The sequence below is a fragment of the Arachis stenosperma genome, chromosome 2 (assembly GCF_014773155.1).
Source record: "Arachis stenosperma cultivar V10309 chromosome 2, arast.V10309.gnm1.PFL2, whole genome shotgun sequence".
Classification (NCBI taxonomy): Eukaryota; Viridiplantae; Streptophyta; class Magnoliopsida; order Fabales; family Fabaceae; genus Arachis; species Arachis stenosperma.
In genome coordinates this window covers 5,716,447-5,740,437 of record NC_080378.1, presented here as the reverse complement: position 1 = coordinate 5,740,437, position 23,991 = coordinate 5,716,447, and the positions used below count along the sequence as shown (strand labels likewise).

The 23,991-nt window shown below is 37.8% G+C and overlaps 3 non-coding genes and 1 pseudogene across 3 annotated transcripts; 2 read left to right on the top strand and 2 right to left on the bottom strand.

Moving 5' to 3' along the window:
* Positions 1–2,732: 2,732 nt before the first annotated feature.
* LOC130962436 (protein Ycf2-like) lies at positions 2,733–5,507 on the top strand (annotated as a pseudogene).
* Positions 5,508–6,073: 566 nt separating this feature from the next.
* Positions 6,074–6,154, bottom strand: TRNAL-CAA (transfer RNA leucine (anticodon CAA)). Its single transcript has one exon. It is a non-coding gene; the product is annotated as a tRNA-Leu (tRNA).
* A 2,886-nt stretch (positions 6,155–9,040) lies between these two features.
* TRNAS-GGA (transfer RNA serine (anticodon GGA)) lies at positions 9,041–9,128 on the top strand. Its single transcript has one exon. It is a non-coding gene; the product is annotated as a tRNA-Ser (tRNA).
* Positions 9,129–20,576: 11,448 nt separating this feature from the next.
* On the bottom strand, positions 20,577–20,648 carry TRNAR-UCU (transfer RNA arginine (anticodon UCU)). The gene has a single exon. It is a non-coding gene; the product is annotated as a tRNA-Arg (tRNA).
* Positions 20,649–23,991: the final 3,343 nt, after the last annotated feature.

Below are 23,991 nucleotides of genomic sequence, written 5' to 3'. Positions count from 1 at the left end.
TGACGGTAACATTTTGCACCTATTTGTTGTGATTTTTCGCCAAAAGTTACCGTCGAAGGTGACAATCCGCTGGCAATCATTTAACATGACGAATTTCTTATCAAATCTCACGCTAAATCTGATTGTAGTCGTTGCCACTAAATCCGACAATAAATTCAACGGTATTCAGCGATTTTCTTGTAGTGAGATAAGATAACTTTAGCTTGTTTTAAATTGATTTTCTATTATTTTTCAAATATTTTTGCTTTACATGCAAATTGTGTTAATGTTGGTATTTAATTTGCATATTTGTTGCAAAACATTCTCACAAGATTTTCTTTAAGTTCTTAGCTGTGTTGAGTTTCATTAAGATCTTTTATTACTTGCATATTTATATGTAAATTCTAAATATAAAACCAGTATAATTTAGTAATTTACCTGTGAATTTTGTTACAAACAAATTACCTATGAATTTTGTTGCAAGTTTACCAGCAATTTTTGTTGCGCTACCTTTTTTTTTTTTTTGGTAAGAATACATGTGATTTTTAAATTTAACACATGCTAAAAATCGTAACTAAATTTGTAATAAAATCTGACAAAATTTATCATTTTTTACTAAAATTCATGCAAATTTCTAGTAATTTTGTCGCAAATTACTTACAAATTTAAAAATCAACATCAAAATACTTGCATAACTCATGTGTATTTAATTTCGCTACAAATTAAAGCGGCATTTTACAGAAAGATTTCTAGGAGTGTTATGCTGGTTTCGGTAGATTTTTCAAGCTTTGTTCACATAAATGCATGAATTAGTTGCTCCACTACTTTGCCAGCTAAGCTTCTTTCCCATTTTTCATTTTTTATTTTTGTTTTATTATATTTTTGCAGAAAAACTCCATTTTGAATTAAGAGTAAAGTGTAAATTTTTATTCTTAAATAATTTTTCTCTTATATTTTTTTGATTTTATTTATAAAATAAATGATAAAAAATTATATTTTATTTTTTAAAATAAAATTTAAAATTTAAAAGATCCAAATCTTTGAATTAAAAGATATTAGATGTCTTAGTTAACAACTTAGTATTACGGTAGTATTTAATGCTTGACCTTGTTATTAGGTTTTTGTTGGAGAGATCTGTTTTTGGTTCATTATATTTTGGGGACGGTATGCGTCCTACACGAGATGCATTATGGTGGTTGATACTTTAATTAGGTAGGGTTTAACCCAAAATTGAAAAGACATTACGTTTATGTAAAAATAATTAATATGCAAGTTGCCATGTTATTTCCATTATCGTTGTCAGCCATAAATATATATGAGCCGAGTCAAAATAAAATTAGGGTAAATTACTAAAAATACATTTGAATAATTTTATTATTGGTAAAAATATATTTAAATTTTATTCTCGATAAAAATGTTCTCAAATAATTTTAAAATGCGATAAAAATGTTTAATATTAAATATATATTCTCAAAAAATATTTTAAAAATTGAATTTTGATGCGATTTTTTACAAGTTTAATTAAAAAAATGAGATATATTTTATTCTTAAAATTTGATAATTTTTCGTTAAGCATATATATATATATATATATATATATATATATATATATATATTGATTTTTTGTCAACAACCAATAATACGTTTAAAAAATAGAAGTAAATACTAAATCGGTACCCGAAAAATTCTGGTCCTGACAAAATGGTACCCGACTTTTGCTATTGACAAAATAGTGCTTAAAAGATTTTAAAATTTGACAAGCGTGTTTTGATGACCTGGCAAACCACCCTCAAACCCTCATCCCTCCTTCCCAACACATACTTCCCCTCCCTCTCCCTCCCCATCGCAATCCCCCTTCCCGCTCCCTCTCCAACGCACACTCCCCCCTCCTCTCCCTCTCCATCGCAGCCCTCCTCCTACCCAATGCACACTCCCTCCCCATCACAGCCCCCTCCCATCACACACTCCCCGGTCCCCTTTTCTTTTTCCCTCCAATTGCAGCAGCAGAAGCAGCAATAACAACAAAAATAACACCATCAGAATTTCAAATAGAACCAACAGAAGAACCTGCACATTCATAACCTAACCTTGCTTGTTCTTCATTCTCTCTTTTTTCTCCTTTCTTCCTTCTCTTCTTGGAGGACCATAACAATAATAATAACAATATCCGTTCACATACACACACAGACATTTACACAAATACATAAGTTGCATATATAAATATAAAGAGAGAAAGAGAGAAAGACTGAGGGGTTGAGGGGATGCAGCTATTCCAGACCTTGTTGTAGCTCCAATGATGATAGCGGTGGTCCTTAATGGTACTCTTGATGTTGAGGTTGCTGTTGGCTTGTTGCTATTGAGGTTGTTACTGCGATGGAAAGGAAGATAAAAGTTTGCATTGGGGTTGCTGTTGTTGTTGTTACTTGCTGTTGATGTTGAGGTGGTTGTTGATGTGAGTGGTGGTGTTGAGAGGAATAAAGGATTAATTTAGATTATTCCTTGAATTTTTCATTAAGAGGAATAAAGGATTCAAAATCCCTTTAAGTAAGAAATAAAGTTCTTGAGGGTTATAAAGATAATTCCAAAATATTTTTTTTATTGAAGAACAAACAATTTTTATTGGAAATATTCCTCTAATGAACTCCTTGGGAACTTCTATAGTAAATGGAAAGAATTCTATATGTATCCATATGTATCTATGAGATCGAGTATGGAATTCTGTTTACTCACTTTGAAATTATTACCTTATTCTCTTTGTTTCTCGAGCCTACAGAGAGTTACAGATAGAGTTCGAAAAGGTCAAATCTTTGATGATTCCATCATACATGATTGAGTTGCGAAAACTTCTGGATAGGTATCCTACATCTGAACTGAATTCTTTCTGGTTAAAGAATCTCTTTCTAGTTGCTCTGGAACAATTAGGAGATTTTCTAGAAGAAATACGGGGTTTTGCTTCTGGCGGCAACATGCTAGGGGGTGGTGGTCCCGCTTATGGGGTCAAATCAATACGTTCTAAGAAGAAATATTGGAATCTCTTCGATCTCATAAGTATCATACCAAATCCCATCAATCGAATCGCTTTTTCAAGAAATACGAGACATCTAAGTCAGACAAGTAAAGCGATCTATTCCTTGATAAGAAAAAGAAAAAACGTGAATGGTGATTGGATTGATGATAAAATAGAATCTTGGTTCTCGAACAGGGATTCGATTGATGATAAAGAAAGAGAATTCTTGGTTCAGTTCTCTACCTTAACGATAGAAAAAAGGATTGATCAAATTCTATTGAGTCTGACTCATAGTGATCCTTTATCAAAGAATAACTCTGGTTATCAAATGATTGAACAACCGGGAGCAATTTACTTACGATACTTAGTTGACATTCATAAAAAGTATCTAATGAATTATGAGTTCAATACATCCTGTTTAGCAGAAAGACGGATATTCCTTGCTCATTATCAGACAATCACTTATTCACAAACCCCCTGTGGGGCTAATAGTTTTCATTTCCCATCTCATGGGAAACCCTTTTCGCTCCGCTTAGCCCTACCCCCCCAGGGGTATTTTAGTGATAGGTTCTATAGGAACTGGACGATCCTATTTGGTCAAATACCTAGTGACAAACTCCTATGTCCCTTTCATTACAGTATTTCTGAATAAGTTCCTGGATAACAAGCCTAAGAGTTTTCTTTTTGATGATACTGACGATATTGATGATAGTGACGATATCGACCGTGACCTTGATACGGAGCTGGAGCTTCTAACTATGATGAATGCGCTAACTATGGATATGATACCGGAAATAGACCGATTTTATATCACCCTTCAATTCAAATTAGCAAAAGCAATGTCTCCTTGCATAATATGGATTCCAAACATTCATGATCTGGATGTGAATGAGTCGAATTACTTATCCCTCGGTCTATTAGTGAACTATCTCTCCAGGGATTGTGAAAGATGTTCCACTAGAAATATTCTTGTTATTGCTTCGACTCATATTTCCCAAAAAGTGGATCCCGCTCTAATAGCTCCGAATAAATTAAATACATGCATTAAGATACGAATGCTTCTTATTCCACAACAACGAAAGCACTTTTTCACTCTTTCATATACTAGGGGATTTCACTTGGAAAAGAGAATGTTCCATACTAATGGACTCGGGTGCATAACCATAACTATGGGTTCCAATGTACGAGATCTTGTAGCACTTACCAATGAGGCCCTATCAATTAGTATTATACAAAAGAAATCCATTATAGACACTAATATAATTAGATCTGCTCTTCATAGACAAACTTGGGATTTGCGATCCCAGGTAAGATCGGTTCAGGATCATGGGATCATTTTCTATTAGATAGGAAGGGCTATTTCAAAAAATGTACTTCTAAGTAATTGCTCCATAGATCCTATATCTATCTATATGAAGAAGAAATCTTGTAACGAGGGGGATTCTTATTTGTACAAATGGTACTTCGAACTTGGAACGAGCATGAAGGAATTAACGATACTTCTTTATCTTTTGAGTTGTTCTGCCGGATCGGTCGCTCAAGACGTTTGGTCTCTACCCGGACCTGATGAAAAAAATGGGATCACTTCTTATGGACTCGTTGAGAATGATTCTGATCTAGTTCATGGCCTATTAGAAGTAGAAGGCGCTCTGGTGGGATCCTCACGGACAAAAAAAGGTTGCAGTCAGTTTGATAATGATCGAGTGACATTGCTTCTTCGGTCCGAACCAAGGAATCCCTTAAATATGATTCAAAAAGGATCTTGTTTTATCGTTGATCAGAGATTTCTCTATGAAAAATATGAATCGGAGTTTGAAGAAGGGGAAGGAGTCCTCGACCCGCAACAGATGGAGGAGGATTTATTCAATCACATAGTTTGGGCTCCTAGAATATGGCGCCCTTGGGGCTTTCTATTTAATTGTATCGAAAGGCCCAATGAATTGGGATTTCCCTATTGGGCCAGGTCATTTCGGGGCAAGCGGATCATTTATGAGGAAGAGGATGAGCTTCAAGAGAATGATTCGGAGTTCTTGCAGGGTGGAACCATGCAGTACCAGACACGAGATAGATCTTCCAAAGAACAAGGCTTTTTCAAATAAGCCAATTCATTTGGGACCCTGCGGATCCACTCTTTTTCCTATTGAAAGATCAGCCTTTTGTCTCTGTCTCTGTGTTTTCACATCGACAATTCTTTGCAGATGAAGAGATGTCAAAGGGGCTTCTTACTTCCCAAACAGATCTTCCTACATCTATATATAAACGCTGGTTTATCAAGAATACGCAAGAAAAGCATTTCGAATTGTTGATTCATCGCCAGAGATGGCTTAGAACCAATAGTTCATTATCTAATGGATTTTTTCGTTCTAATACTCTATCCGAGAGTTATCAATATTTATCAAATATGTTCCTATCTAACGGAACGCTATTGGATCAAATGACAAAGACATTGTTGAGAAAAAGATGGCTTTTCCCGGATGAAATGGTTGTTGCTATCTGCTCCAATAACGAATTATTGGTTTAACCGAATAACTAAATCAAATAGATAGACCTTTCTTTCTCTTTGTCTCAGGTCGATAGCTCTTCTCAATTGAAAGATACCTTATATTGATAATACACATTCCAGTTAACCGAGCCTAATTCTAATTATTTTGTTCTGAAGCAAAGATATCCACGGGGTGGTTTGTCCTATTCAGATATTCACGATCAAGAAGTACTGAATTCTCTTTCTTTTCGGATAGCCCTGAAAGGAGAAGGAAGGTTGGAATGCCAACAGGCGTCTATTATGGAATTCACCCGACCCGAGAGTACCCATTTGGGGAACGTCCGGTGCAAAAGTAATTGAATGGGTAAGTCGCCAATCCCTAAAACAGACTATGTAATGTACTTTGTCGGGTTACGGGTGGGCATTTTACCAGAGGTTTCTATTGTATCAATCTACCCCTGTGTGATTCCTATTGAAGCATATCTCGGGGGGTGCAGGGCAGACGATTTCAAAACGGACTCCCCATTCATTAGATAGAGAAGATCACCAAGATTTCGTGATGCGCTGCCGAACTTATTCCAATTCAATAAGAGATCTTAATATTATGCCTTGAAGAGGACTCGAACCTCCACGCTCTTTAGCACGAGATTTTGAGTCTCGCGTGTCTACCATTTCACCACCAAGGCATCTTGAAAGTGAATCGTATTTCATGAATATGATATCTAGCTAGTATTATGTATGGAATATATGACAAAGGTGGAGTGTTAGAGTATTTTTATTGATCGGTCATGTCATATAAGCCCGAGTCGGACATCCAATTGGTTCGATTTGAATTATCCGTAGGATATCTTATATATATTCTATCAAAAAGATGGACAATCAAACCTATTTCTCGATTCAATAGAAGCCCAAAGAGGTGAAAGGCAAATTCTCTGCTGTATCCACATACCATTTATCTCTACAAAATACGAGACGAAAAAGAACGATTTTTTTAGAAGGGATATAATGGAATTTTTGGATTGACTATTACTATAGCCTAATATATTTATATAATAGATATATAGAATATTATTCTAAATTTTCAGTTTTATTGGATGGACTGATGTAGACAACAAATATTTAATTACATTAAATATACATTTAAATACATTAAATATACATTTAAATGAAATATGCATTAAATATTCTAAACTAAATATTAAATATAATAATATATAAATAAGATTATTTAGTAAGATAAATATAGTAAGAAATATAAAAATAAATATGGAAATAATATATATTAAGATATAAGGGTATATAGAATAATATAAATAGAACTAAAAAAAAAAAAGAGTGTTTTTATTAAATTAAGAACGCCCTGTGATCTTCAACCAATTCTGTGCTTCAATATAATTACCGGGGGTAAGGGCTATAGCTTGTTTCCAATATTCAGCGGCTTGATCAAACCAAGCCTCAGCAATTTCGGAATCTCCCTGTCGAATGGCCTGTTCTCCGCGGTCGGAATAGGTGAGTAAATTCCTTCCCTTAGAACCGTACTTGAGAGTTTCCTGCCTCATACGGCTCAGCAGTCAATTGTTCCATTTTTCTGGAATTAACCAAAAGAAAATGGAATGGGTTAACTACATGAGTTTCAAACTTGAATTTTGATTAAAAAAGGGTTTCATCTCTTTTTCTTTTTATTTTTATAGTTTTATCTTTTCTCCTACCTTCCGAAGAATAACACATCTACATTAACATTCTCTAATTTTCTGAAAGGTAACTATCTCAATTTCATATATCATATACTTTCTAATATGACATTTCTATGGTCTATAGAATCTTTGAGAAAGACTTCTTTTTATTTTTCATAAGAAAGAAAAGACTTACTATCTGTGGGATCTGATACTACACCGCTGCTCAAAACCTTAGGGTAGGGGATCAACTTTATTACATAAGTGGATTCCTAACTCTTATATCATGATAGATTTTGTATCATGATATAAGTTGTAAGCAGTTCTTATTGTCTCGGCCTAAAACCTCGCCAATTGATCTTTACGGCGCTTCCTCTATCAATTGGATCTTTTATCCATAGAAAAAAGTATCTAGGCATATCTCTATTTCTTCATTTTTTTTTTTACTTTTATATTCTATGAAGTTTTTTTGTTTCCTACAGCTGATAAAAATCGTAGTTTTGAACGATATATATGTACAAAGCCTTTTTTTCTATAGTGGAGATAGTCGCACGTAATGACAGATCACGGCCATATTATTAAAAGCTTGGGGTAAAAACGGATTTCGTTCGAGTGCCCGAAAATAATATTCTAAAGCTTTTGTATGTTCTCCGTTACTTGTGTGAATAAGGCCTATGTTATAAAGTATATAACTTCGATCATAGGGATCAATTTCCAGTCGCATAGCCTCATAATAATTCTGTAAAGCTTCTGCATAATTTCCTTCAGATTGCGCTGACATCCGTTACGGTCGTCATTCAGTTCAAAGAATCTCCGCTCCAGAACCGTACGTGATATTTTCATCTCATACGGCTCCTCCTTTATGTGTATAATGAAAAAAAAATGAATACATTAAATCAAAAAAAGATTCCAGTATTCTCTCTCATTATCACCTGTGCAGGGCTAGTGTTTTTACAAGAAATCTCTAGCCAACCTTCCTGTAAAAGATCTTTTCTTAACATCAAGTTTGTTGGTACTGGATAAAAAGGATAACTCCAACAATATCTTTGTCCTCAACGCCGCTTAATTTCCCGGAATTAGTCACCTCAACACCCTTCGATGGTTATACGGGTATCCAAAAATACGAACGAGATGGATGCTTGTTGTCCCAACCATTCTTGTTAGTTCCGATCCCGAAAAGAAAGGAAGAATTTTTTTACAAAGTTTTTGTGTTGTCGATTCCTAATCGTAGTGCTTCTTCCCCCATGCCGCCTACTGCTACTAGTGGAGTAAGGTTAATCTAACTCCATAATATAGGTATAACCTTTCGCTTAATACTAAAAATCTATAATTGAAGCATATGAGGCTGCATTAATCGGGGATACACGACAGAAGGAATTTATTTTTTATTTGTAAACTTCACCTTCAGCAAGCGTCGGTTTTTTGCCATTTTTTTACGAATAAAATAATGTGTCTTTCTCATAAGACTGAGATCGGTAAAAAAAATAATCAAATCGCACCATCTCTGTAATAAGTAAATGCCTCCTTTTCTCCCGAGGTTGTCGGAATTATTCGTAATAAGATATTGGCTACAATAGAAAAGGTCTTGTCAATAAAATTTCCATTTATCCGAGATCTAGGCATAGGTAGGAATCCATTCGAAAATTGAATTCTTTATCGCGTGAGAAAAAAGAATCCCACAAACAAAGGAATTGTACAATACAAATAGTACGAAATAACGTAAAAAAGGACTCATTAATGAATTTTTTTAGCCTACGGCCTAGAAGTTGGTTTTTTTTATAAACAAAAAATTATTTCGTATAGGTCGAATTGATTATTTATTTTATATGGGCGCCTATCCAAAAATGGAATATGAATCATTCACTATTGCTCCGGTTTCTGGGCCATAATCATCATGGGGGAGAGATGGCCGAGTGGTTCAAGGCGTAGCATTGGAACTGCTATGTAGGCTGTTTGTTTACCGAGGGTTCGAATCCCTCTCTCTCTGTTAATTCATCAATCTGCAATATCTCAAATGCCAACGGATACCATTATTTCAACTTTAGTTGCTATGAATAAATATAAAAATATTAAATACTTCATGCAAATTATTTGCGTTGTAACACCCTAATATTCAAAACCTTATGCTCGAGTCATAAGTCAAGGATATTACGGTGGTACGACTCTCAGGTGGATTTTTAATATATAAATATAGGTAATTTCGAAAGGAGTATTAATCGAGAAGCCTGAAAAGAGTAGAAATAAAATCGCGAAGACGTATCACTCACGTTTCAACAACGAAAAGATAGAACGTGAAGCCGAAAGCGATATACGGACAAGGCGTAAAGGAGATTAAGAGATAGATAACAGATAGATATATATAACGTAAGTAATAGCCACTAGTCGCGACCCGCGAAGTTTAGGCCGGCTAGGGTACAGTATGAAAGTAGTTGACAACAGTACATCCTAATCTCTCCCAAAGGAAACATAAGAGCCTCTATAGGCAAGTTCCAAAAGAGTTCAACACATAATATAATCTTTTCAAAACAAAAGTGGAGAGATTCTAAGCAAAACACAAAGTAGAGAAAATAAATATCTTCGCCGTCTCTCAGACGAACCGCAGCTCACTTCTGAGCACCTGAACCTGTATCTGAAAAACAAGAGATATATACGGAATGAGAACCCCGGGCCCATGGGTTCCCAGTACGGTAAAAGTGCCAAATAAATACAATGCACTGTAATAAAAACTCACTAAGCATCCTAAACTCCTTTTCACCAAGTATCCAGCCTAGATTCTCACTAATCCATAAATAGGCATCTGTCATAAGGGGATACTAAATCTAGTTCATGTTACACATGTTTTCCAACTCGCTGATCCTTCCACGAATCAGACTCAGAATCATAAACAAAACCATCGCCAGTTGTTCTACCTCAGCAACTCTATATCAATACATCATACCCTCGCCTGGAGCTAGTGAAATCACATCACTGCGTCTACCCAGGGGGGCTCAAATTATCCCATTCAAAAATCATTATCATTATGCAATCGCATCATCAATTCGTCTCATCAAGAACAGCCCTCAACATTCACCGACACCAACATAAGGGATCTCTCAGTGGTACAAACACAAGCAATACAGACAAGTAATACACAATTAAGTTACAAGTAGAACAAGTAGCACATAATCAGGTAACATAGCATATATGATGTAGAAATCCAAAACAAATAGGCAAACCCAAACAATTCAAACATATGCAAATGATGTATGCCTGCCCTATGGCTGATGATATCATCTGTCGGTTATCAAGCCAACCCGACGTGTCCGGTAGCTAACCCGGGCACAGTCTCTCTGTTGCGTATTATTATCATTAGAGGGAATATGTGCCCTGTCACCATTAGAGGGTATCTGCGCCCTGTCGCCATTAGAGGGTATCTGCGCCCTGTCGCCATTAGAGGGTATCGGTGCCCTGTCACCCTTACAACCAGAGAGAAAACACAAGCATGCTTACATTCAACATTTTTCATCATTATTCATTTATCATATATGCCTTTATACTCAGCCATAATCCATAATGGCTTTTACCGTAACTCGGCAATAACTCAGCCATCCGGCTCACAGTTCAATCCAGAACTAGCCAATTTATCAACATGGCTCCGCCGTATCCGGCAATAAGTCAGCCATCCGGCTCGTGGTTCAATCAAGAACCAACCGTTTATCAATAATTATAGCCCTTCGGCTCATGGCATACACGGTACTTCTACCGTCATCCTCCATATCTCATATAATCATCTTTGATCATCATTGATCACAACTTTTCCCCTTGCTTCATTCGCAAGTTACCACATCCCCTAGCTCTTTCCTCTTTGCTAGGCATATCATAATGATTCAATACATAAGGGGTGAGATCGGAGGCTTAAAAGTATGAGATTTGGCTTTTAAAACTCAAAAATCAACTTTGGCATGAAGGCAGGGCCACGCGTACGCGTACTCCACGCGCACGCGTGGATGGCTACAAAACTCATCGGCGCATACGCGCCATTCACGCGGACGCGCGGATTGAAAAATAGACAACGACGCGTACGCGTCAGCCACGCGTACGCGTGGGTACACTTGCGCCCCAGGCACAAGACTGGCACAACTCTCGGGAAAATGGCTGGGCAATGGGTGCAGCGCATCGACGCGCACGCGCACACCACGCGCACGCGTGGATGGTGCCTTCTCGAAGAACGACGCGTACGCGCCAAGTGCGCCTACGCGTGGAGGGTCATTCTGCTAAAAATTTTCTAAGTTAAAAGCTGCAGAATTCACAAATTCAACCCCCAATCTTCCGACGGACATAACTTTCTCATTTTAAATCGTTTTTCGCCCGTTCTTCGAACGGCATGGACATCCCGGATCCAATTTTCATTTCTAAAGAGATTTGGCACAAAACAAAGATCCGTAGTCCGAGTTATGTCCCGTCAAAGTATGCCCAAAAACCATATTTTTCATAAAAACCACAAAGTGCCATTTTCAAACAAGCCATTTTCAACCCTTTTTCAAAATCAACCAAAACATGCCAATTTCATCCCTTTTCTTTGAAATCGATCAAAGTATATCAAAATCGACAATAAGCCTCCTCAACTCATACACTAACACATTACCACAATTCACAAAACCGCCATATAACCATTTTTACCCATTTCACACAATGGCTAAATTACAAACACATTAACATGTCATACATCCTTCCTCATCCCAATTTCTAACAATACTATTCCCAATCAATCCTCATTATACATAAACAATATCATACTCACTATCACATGGTTTCACCCACAAATCAACCTTAATCATTTCTCAAACATATATCACAACATACATATCGCTCATGCATCATCATACCATCAAGGCATCAATAGTCATGATCACATATATGACCACATAATATACCTCAACCAAAACCAAACATACCTCACCTACACAATTTCACCCAAAATTACCAAATTCCACACCTCAACCCCTCAAACCTTATTATTCAATAACCAACCCAATCATTCACATATTCATTATCTGAAATTCATCCAATCACTTGTGTCATCATACAATGCACACATCAACTTACCTTCCTTACCTCTTTCCGGCCTCCGGCCCAAAATTTACGGCCTCCGGCCCAATTTCACAATTTGAATGCATAAACCACAAATCAATACTCATTACCCAATACATCAAATTTCCAATACACCAAGCATACAAGGCCACACAATTCTCAACCCAATCATTAATTCACATTACATATCAACTATGCATATTAGCACCAACCATTTGCACAATCCAAACTTAATCCTAGGGCATCTAGCCTAGGAATTCTCATCACATCACACGGTACTTAAATGAAACTTAAACCGTACCTCTTGTAGCCAAATCAATTGAGCTTCTTTTATGGAAGTCTCCACCAACCCTTAGCTCCAAGCCTCACCAAAGCTCCACAAGCAATACCAACCTCCCAATTGTGCATCAAAATCACCAAATACACTAACATAACCAATATCACATACATACATCAACCTAGGGCTCATAAAGATGATAAATCACAAGGGTTTGAGCACTTCTTACCTCAGCCCATATGAAGTAGGGATAGAACCCACTTAGAATCTATGTTGGAGTATCCCTAAACACCCAAAATCACAAGATTTCAACACTAACTTCCCAAAAACGTGTAACAGTGGGGAAATTCGAAAACTGGGCAGAGATGAATGGAATACTCACCACAAAACTTAGATAGAAATGTAGAGGATGAGAAGAGCGACGCGTGGCCGCAAACGGCTCGTCAATCGGAGCTCCGTAGCTCAAGTTATGGTGATTTGAAGATCAAAGAGAGTTAGGTTTTCTCTCTTCTCTCCTCTCTTCACTATTTCAGCGCCCCAACCTCTCTTTTAGGGTAAAAGTGAGCTGAAATGCTCATAACTAATGTTTATATATGTTGGGTCTTGGGCCCACTTAGGCCCAATTCACTTATTTTTGTCCGTTGGCCCAATTTTGGACCAAAACCTTTAACATTAGCGCTCTAAATCGCACTTCAAATATTTCTACCTCCCCTAATTATAATTCCTCATTTCTTAATCTTATTTACTCATAATCAACTTTCTCAGCTGCAGTACCAGACAGGTCTCAGCCGGTACTGCCGGTCAAAATCCCACTGCGCGCTTTTACGCAGAAAACTATGTTTTCCGACTCGGAAAAATTCACTGAATCCAAATATCATATTTAAATCATCAAATTCCAATTGCCAAATCTTCCAACCACATTCGCTCCTACTTAACTTATTATTTAATTAATTTCGGTTAGACCGGGTATTACATTCTACCCCCCTAACAGAAATTTTCGTCCTCGAAAATTCTATCCATCACTACGAGTACGCGAGCATAGTCTGCCTTTATATCAAACGCATAACAGTTCCAAGGTCCTTTTTACTCTGCGCGCTTCCGTTGCTGCGCTCTGATTTCTCTATCCCTGAGGGTCTCGGTCGTTCGTTCAACGCCGACCAACAGCCTCGTTCCTTACTTTTACCATCTCATCAACTCACACCTTATTAAATCTCAAATCATGTCATCAATAAGATTGCCATCATCGTTAATCATAGCCATTATCCCACATCACTATAATCAATCCACGATCATCACCACACCTTAATCATACTCCATCACTATCCTCTCTGCCAAACCAATTCCTCTAATCACAGTTCAACTCCAAGCATAATCTCCAAACTTACTTTCTTATTCTCAAACTCTCAAATTCCTTCATGACTTGCTGATATAAAGTCTCTGGCTTATCAATCAAAAACCCCTTTCATTTCTAGAAATCAAATGAGTTTGGAATAGTAAGTTAACAAAATCATAAGAGTTCGCATTTCCTTTAATAATCTATGAAAGCATTTGAAACACATTTCTTTTGTTAAAATTACTCATATCAAAACCAAAACCAACACTCTTTCAAATTCTTGGGGAAAAAATTTCAACAGTACCTCTCCAAAAATTGGAGTTTACCACCTGTCACGGGTTCCCTCAAACCAATCTCAATACCGCATCGACATTTCGATTTAATGGTTTTCACATTCGTCTTTCAAAATCAATCATTATAAATCTCAAACTAAAACCAAGGTCATTATGACCAAACATCACAGTACTCATCTCTCAACACCATAACTTGCACTCTCTCGTCATCTAAATCCAATTGTGCAATAATGATAATTTCCTCATCCGCTTTAGAACCATCAAAGCTCGCAGCCGCAATCATTTCAAACTACTTGGGGATCATTACTTGCAGTAACCCGCTTAACCCTTCTAGTATTCAAACATAAGATACTATAGTAAACTTTTACAGCTCTCATTCGTAGCTATCCTGTGTTACTGCTTCCACAAGTTTCCGTTGCTTTATTCTGATCTCTCGTCTAGTACGAGCTCTATCACTTACTTCCTCAAGTGCTCAACCACAACTTAGCTTGATTGGCATTCACTAAATTTCTATCTATGATAGCCAAAACCACATACCAACTTAATCGTACTTTTAGCACGTTGTTACCAATCTTTCGCTTACCAATTCCCAAACTGTCGGATCTAACGGTATCCCCCGTTGTTGTAGTGAACACACGACCTTGTTGTTGGCTCTTGGTAGTATTCCGGTTGACCTTCTTAGGACGTTTCTAGGACACATGTCCAACTCCTCTACAACCATGGCAAAGTCCCATCTACCTCGACACGGAGTTCTCGAATGATGGCTTTGACATCGCCCACCAGTCATTCCATTCTGAGGTTGCTTTCCGTTAAAGGCCTACCTAATCATTTATGCTCACCAAACCTTCTATTAAGATAACTTAGGGTTATCTAGAACAGATCATAATTTTTCATTCAACCATGTATTATGAGTGAATACCAGCCTTCAGCATTATCTAAAGTGGTAAAGAATTAAGTTATCAGTTTTCTTATTACCTCAGGTATGAAAATCGGACCTGGCAGTCTCCCGATCCTTCCAGTGTGGAAAATCTCTGACCAAATGTCCTAGCTTTCCGCAATTGTAACATAAACCTGAACTATAACGACACGGTCTATTTGGGTGATGACCTCCACATCTCTGACAGCTCAAAACATCTGAAGCAGCCACTATTTGTTTTTCCCTACCTTTTCCTTGGGAATTTTTATTCGTCGCAAGATCATTTCGCCTTTGGGGAAAACGTTGTGGGTATCCTCTTCTCTTAAACTCTCGACCCCTTGTTGGGTACTCTTGATTGTGCTCCCTACGGTGGGATTCCCGATGGTCATTCTTCGCCTCAACAGCCTTCCTCACACATTCTTCAGCAATACGGCTCTTGTTTACAAGTTCGGAGAAGACCCTAATCTCCATCGGTCCAACGGAGCTCAGGATTTCACTTCGAAGTCCTCCCTCATACTTAATACACTTCCATTCCTCGAAGTCTCCCAGGGTTCCTTGACACATACGAGAAAACCTGAGTAACTCCTCAAATTTATCCGTATACTCAGATACGGACATTGTACCCTGCTCCAGTTACAGTAATTCAAGTTCCTTGGCCGTTCTAGCAGAATTCGGGAAGTACTTCTTATAAAATTCCACTTGGAAGGCACCCCAGGTGATAGGATCATTCCCCTGCTGCAGGAGACGTCGAGCCCCTTGCCACCAATGCGATGCTTCCCCCGTGAGCAGATAGGTAGCAAATTCAACACACTGTTCTTCAGGCACCAACTGCGCTTGCAGTGCTCGCTCCATGGCCTGAAACCAGGTGTCAGCTTCAGTCGGATTAGTGGTTCCCTTGAACTTAGGTGGATTAACCTTTAAGAAAGTTGCCAGTGTCATCGGGCCCTGAGCTACACTTCCACTATTGTCATTATTGTTTATCTGTTGCCCAAGAGCCTCCGCAGTGGCCTGCATAGCAGCAGCCACATTCTCCAACGCCGCCATAAGGTTTACCGGGTTATTCGGGTTGACTTCTGATTCCTGCGTGCTAGTACGATCTCTCTCACGTCCCCGACCGGGTCCACGAGGCGCCATCTGGTTCCTATACACACCAAACAATCGATATCAAGTTGATCAGTCTCAATATCGAAAGTATAGTGCTTCAAAGTACCAAAGGTACACTCATGGACTTCATGCTAGATGTATCAGCTAGATACCCTAACTAGCACAGGCACAGACTCAGAGTATGCATTGAAGCATAAGCAGTTCCATCCCTCAGGCTCACGAGGACAAACTGCTCTGATACCATAATGTAACACCCTAATATTCAAAACCTTATGCTCGAGTCATAAGTCAAGGATATTACGGTGGTACGACTCTCAGGTGGATTTTTAATATATAAATATAGGTAATTTCGAAAGGAGTATTAATCGAGAAGCCTGAAAAGAGTAGAAATAAAATCGCGAAGACGTATCACTCACGTTTCAACAACGAAAAGATAGAACGTGAAGCCGAAAGCGATATACGGACAAGGCGTAAAGGAGATTAAGAGATAGATAACAGATAGATATATATAACGTAAGTAATAGCCACTAGTCGCGACCCGCGAAGTTTAGGCCGGCTAGGGTACAGTATGAAAGTAGTTGACAACAGTACATCCTAATCTCTCCCAAAGAAAACATAAGAGCCTCTATAGGCAAGTTCCAAAAGAGTTCAACACATAATATAATATTTTCAAAACAAAAGTGGAGAGATTCTAAGCAAAACACAAAGTAGAGAAAATAAATATCTTCGCCGTCTCTCAGACGAACCGCAGCTCACTTCTGAGCACCTGAACCTGTATCTGAAAAACAAGAGATATATACGGAATGAGAACCCCGGGCCCATGGGTTCCCAGTACGATAAAAGTGCCAAATAAATACAATGCACTGTAATAAAAACTCACTAAGCATCCTAAACTCCTTTTCACCAAGTATCCAGCCTAGATTCTCACTAATCCATAAATAGGCATCTGTCATAAGGGGATACTAAATCTAGTTCATGTTACACATGTTTCCCAACTCGCTGATCCTTCCACGAATCAGACTCAGAATCATAAACAAAACCATCGCCAGTTGTTCTACCTCAGCAACTCTATATCAATACATCATACCCTCGCCTGGAGCTAGTGAAATCACATCACTGCGTCTACCCAGGGGGCTCAAATTATCCCATTCAAAAATCATTATCATTATGCAATCGCATCATCAATTCGTCTCATCAAGAACAGCCCTCAACATTCACCGACACCAACATAAGGGATCTCTCAGTGGTACAAACACAAGCAATACAGACAAGTAATACACAATTAAGGTACAAGTAGAACAAGTAGCACATAATCAGGTAACATAGCATATATGATGTAGAAATCCAAAACAAATAGGCAAACCCAAACAATTCAAACATATGCAAATGATGTATGCCTGCCCTATGGCTGATGATATCATCTGTCGGTTATCAAGCCAACCCGACGTGTCCGGTAGCTAACCCGGGCACAGTCTCTCTGTTGCGTATTATTATCATTAGAGGGTATCTGCGCCCTGTCGCCATTAGAGGGTATATGCGCCCTGTCGCCATTAGAGGGTATCGGTGCCCTGTCACCCTTACAACCAGAGAGAAAACACAAGCATGCTTACATTCAACATTTTTCATCATTATTCATTTATCATATATGCCTTTATACTCAGCCATAATCCATAATGGCTTTTCCCGTAACTCGGCAATAACTCAGCCATCCGGCTCACAGTTCAATCCAGAACTAGCCAATTTATCAACATGGCTCCGCCGTATCCGGTAATAAATCAGCCATCCGGCTCGTGGTTCAATCAAGAACCAACCGTTTATCAATAATTATAGCCCTTCGGCTCATGGCATACACGGTACTTCTACCGTCATCCTCCATATCTCATATAATCATCTTTGATCATCATTGATCACAACTTTTCCCCTTGCTTCATTCGCAAGTTACCACATCCCCTAGCTCTTTCCTCTTTGCTAGGCATATCATAATGATTCAATACATAAGGGGTGAGATCGGAGGCTTAAAAGTATGAGATTTGGCTTTTAAAACTCAAAAATCAACTTTGGCATGAAGGCAGGGCCACGCGTACGCGTACTCCACGCGCACGCGTGGATGGCCACAAAACTCATCGGCGCATACGCGCCATTCACGCGGACGCGCGGATTGAAAAATAGACAACGACGCGTACGCGTCAGCCACGCGTACGCGTGGGTACACTTGCGCCCCAGGCACAAGACTGGCACAACTCTCGGGAAAATGGCTGGGCAATGGGTGCAGCGCATCGACGCGCACGCGCACACCACGCGCACGCGTGGATGGTGCCTTCTCGAAGAACGACGCGTACGCGCCAAGTGCGCCTACGCGTGGAGGGTCATTCTGCTAAAAATTTTCTAAGTTAAAAGCTGCAGAATTCACAAATTCAACCCCCAATCTTCCGACGGACATAACTTTCTCATTTTAAATCGTTTTTCGCCCGTTCTTCGAACGGCATGGACATCCCGGATCCAATTTTCATTTCTAAAGAGATTTGGCACAAAACAAAGATCCGTAGTCCGAGTTATGTCCCGTCAAAGTATGCCCAAAAACCATATTTTTCATAAAAACCACAAAGTGCCATTTTCAAACAAGCCATTTTCAACCCTTTTTCAAAATCAACCAAAACATGCCAATTTCATCCCTTTTCTTTGAAATTGATCAAAGTATATCAAAATCGACAATAAGCCTCCTCAACTCATACACTAACACATTACCACAATTCACAAAACCGCCATATAACCATTTTTACCCATTTCACACAATAGCTAAATTACAAACACATTAACATGTCATACATCCTTCCTCATCCCAATTTCTAACAATACTATTCCCAATCAATCCTCATTATACATAAACAATATCATACTCACTATCACATTGTTTCACCCACAAATCAACCTTAATCATTTCTCAAACATATATCACAACATACATATCGCTCATGCATCATCATACCATCAAGGCATCAATAGTCATGATCACATATATGACCACATAATATACCTCAACCAAAACCAAACATACCTCACCTACACAATTTCACCCAAAATTACCAAATTCCACACCTCAACCCCTCAAACCTTATTATTCAATAACCAACCCAATCATTCACATATTCATTATCTGAAATTCATCCAATCACTTGTGTCATCATACAATGCACACATCAACTTACCTTCCTTACCTCTTTCCGGCCTCCGGCCCAAAATTTACGGCCTCCGGCCCAATTTCACAATTTGAATGCATAAACCACAAATCAATACTCATTACCCAATACATCAAATTTCCAATACACCAAGCATACAAGGCCACACAATTCTCAACCCAATCATTAATTCACATTACATATCAACTATGCATATTAGCACCAACCATTTGCACAATCCAAACTTAATCCTAGGGCATCTAGCCTAGGAATTCTCATCACATCACACGGTACTTAAATGAAACTTAAACCGTACCTCTTGTAGCCAAATCAATTGAGCTTCTTTTATGGAAGTCTCCACCAACCCTTAGCTCCAAGCCTCACCAAAGCTCCACAAGCAATACCAACCTCCCAATTGTGCATCAAAATCACCAAATACACTAACATAACCAATATCACATACATACATCAACCTAGGGCTCATAAAGATGATAAATCACAAGGGTTTGAGCACTTCTTACCTCAGCCCATATGAAGTAGGGATAGAACCCACTTAGAATCCATGTTGGAGTATCCCTAAACACCCAAAATCACAAGATTTCAACACTAACTTCCCAAAAACGTGTAACAGTGGGAAAATTCGAAAACTGGGCAGAGATGAATGGAATACTCACCACAAAACTTAGATAGAAATGTAGAGGATGAGAAGAGCGACGCGTGGCCGCAAACGGCTCGTCAATCGGAGCTCCGTAGCTCAAGTTATGGTGATTTGAAGATCAAAGAGAGTTAGGTTTTCTCTCTTCTCTCCTCTCTTCACTATTTCAGCGCCCCAACCTCTCTTTTAGGGTAAAAGTGAGCTGAAATGCTCATAACTAATGTTTATATATGTTGGGTCTTGGGCCCACTTAGGCCCAATTCACTTATTTTTGTCCGTTGGCCCAATTTTGGACCAAAACCTTTAACATTAGCGCTCTAAATCGCACTTCAAATATTTCTACCTCCCCTAATTATAATTCCTCATTTCTTAATCTTATTTACTCATAATCAACTTTCTCAGCTGCAGTACCAGACAGGTCTCAGCCGGTACTGCCGGTCAAAATCCCACTGCGCGCTTTTACGCAGAAAACTATGTTTTCCGACTCGGAAAAATTCATTGAATCCAAATATCATATTTAAATCATCAAATTCCAATTGCCAAATCTTCCAACCACATTCGCTCCTACTTAACTTATTATTTAATTAATTTCGGTTAAACCGGGTATTACATGCGTCCAATAGGATTTGAACCTATACCAAAGGTTTAGAAGACCTCTGTCCTATCCATTAGACAATGGACGCTTTTCTTTTTTTCTTCTAACTTTTCACTAAATCCACCCGTCGTACAACAATGTGCTGAACTACTTCAACAAGTCTGCGAGTAAGATATCCAGCATCTGATGTTCGTACAGCAGTATCCACAACCCCTTTACGGGCTCCGTAACAAGAAATTATATATTCTGTTAAAGAGAGTCCCTCGCGTAAATTGCTTTGAATGGGTAAATCAATCATTTGTCCTTGTGGATCTGACATTAATCCTCTCATACCCACTAATTGGTGTACTTGAGATGCATTTCCTCTAGCGCCTGAGAAAGACATTATATGAACTGGATTTAGGGGGTCGGTCATCTTAAAATTGGGACTCATTTCTTATCGTAAATATTCACTTGTAGCATACCATATCTCAATGGATTGGCGTAATTTTTCTACTGCATGTACATTTCCATAATGATGGTGTTTGTCCGACTGTTGCTGAGCAATTTTTGGATATCAAACGGACCTCCCCAGAAGGTAATTTTAATGTGGCCGATTTCCCCTCTTTTGCAATCAGTTTCGCTACAGCACTTGCTGCTCTAGCTAATTGTCCACCCTTTCCGAGTGTGATTTCTATGTTATGTATGGCCGTGCCTAAGGGCATATCGGTTGAAATGGATTCTTCTTTTTTTTTTGATCAATCAAAATCCCTTCCCAAACTGTACAAGCTTCTTCCAACGCATACGGCTTTCTGGATGTAGATGATAATATCTATACAGATGGATCTTATATATATCACACAATGAAGTACCGCATGAGTGGATATATAGGAATCCAAATCCGCCGAATCACTCATGTTATGATCGTCTACGTCCTAGGTCTTTCTGTTCCTTCATCTGGCTTATGTTCTTCATGTAGCATTCAGACCGAATGACTCTATGAAATTACGTCGCTACTTACGCATAGTTCGGGTAACGTAGAAGACATCTCTATTTTTCCCCCGGGGAATCCAATCCTTAGAATTACCACTGCTTAACTTTCAATTCGCCTTTGACCATCAAATGAAATGTAAATAACCCGCCCCCTTTATATATATATATATACTTGAATACAACAGGCTAAGGCGGGTGACACATAGCAGCTTCTAACAAACTCTTCCAGCACAGATAACAAACTAACGCACCACTAACCACTACAACGATTCCGGCAGATAGTAGCGGAAATTTTGTGGCGGCCAAACGGCAACCTGTGACACATATAGCAGCGGTTATTGGTTGGAGCTGCAATCAGGACTACATAGAGAGGCGGTTTTTCGAAAACCGCCGCTATATGTACCGTTGGGTGAGCTATTGTTTTACATTTTGCGGCAGTTTTATCTAAACCGCTGCAAAATGCGTATTACTACATATTGCAATGTTTTCTTTAGTAATAACCATCTGGGTATAATCTAGTTGATGGTAATCAGTGGCTAAGAAAAGGGGGGTTGAATCTTAGCCCCTTTTTGCTGTGTGTTACTTTCTGCCTTTTGAAATAGTTTTAGGAGATTTTTCTTGTTTTTGTCTCGTGCCTAGTCAAGAGACATTTTCGTTTTGTCTCGTAACCAGACAGGAGATATTTTTCAATTTTGTCTCCTATACAACAGAACCAGAAATGGAGTAGAAGAGAGAGAGAGAATCACATAAAATCCTATCTTCATCAGTTCATCCAACTCCAACAAAGGCCACCGTCCCTCCCAGTCTACCACAATCGACACCATATCAGAGCTGCTATCACCGGGCAGAAGGACATCCAACGGGCGGCATCGTCGGTGTCCTTTGGTCGTCTGGGAATCTGAACTCCGAAGCTTCCATGGTCGACGTTGTCTACTTGTCTGGTAAGCTTCTCTTTCAATGCCGTTGGAGATCTGTTCTGCCACCGTGACTTAGACGCCCACTTTACTCTCTGTTGCGGTGAGTTGTACTGGTTTTTCAACTAATTTTTTTTTATTTTGTTAATGAACTATATGAATTGATGCAAAGTTCTTTATTTGGTTAATTATATGGATTGATGCAGAGTTCTGTATGTAATGGCTACTGTATGTAATTTAATTTTGAATTATTTATTTAATTAATTATTTGGTTAATTATATGTAATAGGATTTTTGGATTCTAGATTTTGAATGCTCAATAGAATTTTGATATAATTTTAGATTCTAAACGGCTGTAATTCTCAATTTTGCTGTAATTGCGGTAATGGTAGAGATTTTATTGATATATGTAAGTACTGTTTGTCATATAACTACAATTGGAAATAAATAAATTTTATTATTTTTTATTTCTTTTCTTAATCAAATTTTGAAAGTCTTTGGTTAGGTTGGAAAGGGGCTAATATTGTTGTTGGCTCATGATAATTTCATGATATCCAACATAAATTCCTTTTTGAATTCGAGTTTCTGATACTTTATTTATTTATTTTTTAATTCTTGCTACCTCTCTTGTTTAAAAGAAACAACAAGAAACGATGATTGTGATTGCATATGGATGCTGTAACAATCAATTATCGTGGCAACGTATTGTTCAATGAATCTAAAATTAAGATGAGCTTATGAATAATACCAAGGAACAAATGTTCGGTCAGCAGATCTTCTACTATTAAGAAAACTCAGATTATTATTGTTATATATTAAATTTTTAATAATTTTATTTTATATTTAACTAAATCGGTTCGACCACAGTTCGATTTCAGTTAAACTATTAAACTGTTGAACCAATCATTCAACCGGTTCAATAATCGGTCCAGTTCTCGCAACCTTGTTTTAAAGTATAGTCAAAGAATTAAAGAGCTTGTGCAAAATAGCAAATTTTATTATACTTGTAAGAAAATAAACAGGGGATGCACATCACCTATTTCAACAGGAAAAAGTTTCATAATAAAAACTTTTCAACTATAATTAGTCAAAATTTTTTATAATTTATTTTATTTATATAATTTAATAACAGTTTTAATTTTTTATCTCACTCTTCTATCAATTCACTTATCATATTAATTATAATATCATATCCTCTATTATTAGACATTCTTATAATTAATACTTAATATGTATTCCTTTTTTATAATTTGATTTTTATATTTAAGAATACAATAAAGACTAATAATAATTATAAAGAGCGGTAATGATAATTTGTATTAAATGAGTTAATTGTAATTGGTTTTTTGTGTCCGTTAAATCATTTATCACCATTCAATGGAGATACAAAACCTGATAGCTACCTTGAAAGCTACCTTTACATGGTTTTGTTTCTGTTAATTCAATTATTTTCATTCAAAAATCACAATTCTAATACCATTGCAAGCACAATTAAGATACGTCAAAGAATTTTACAAGAAGTCGCTTTTATTATTGTAAATCGTA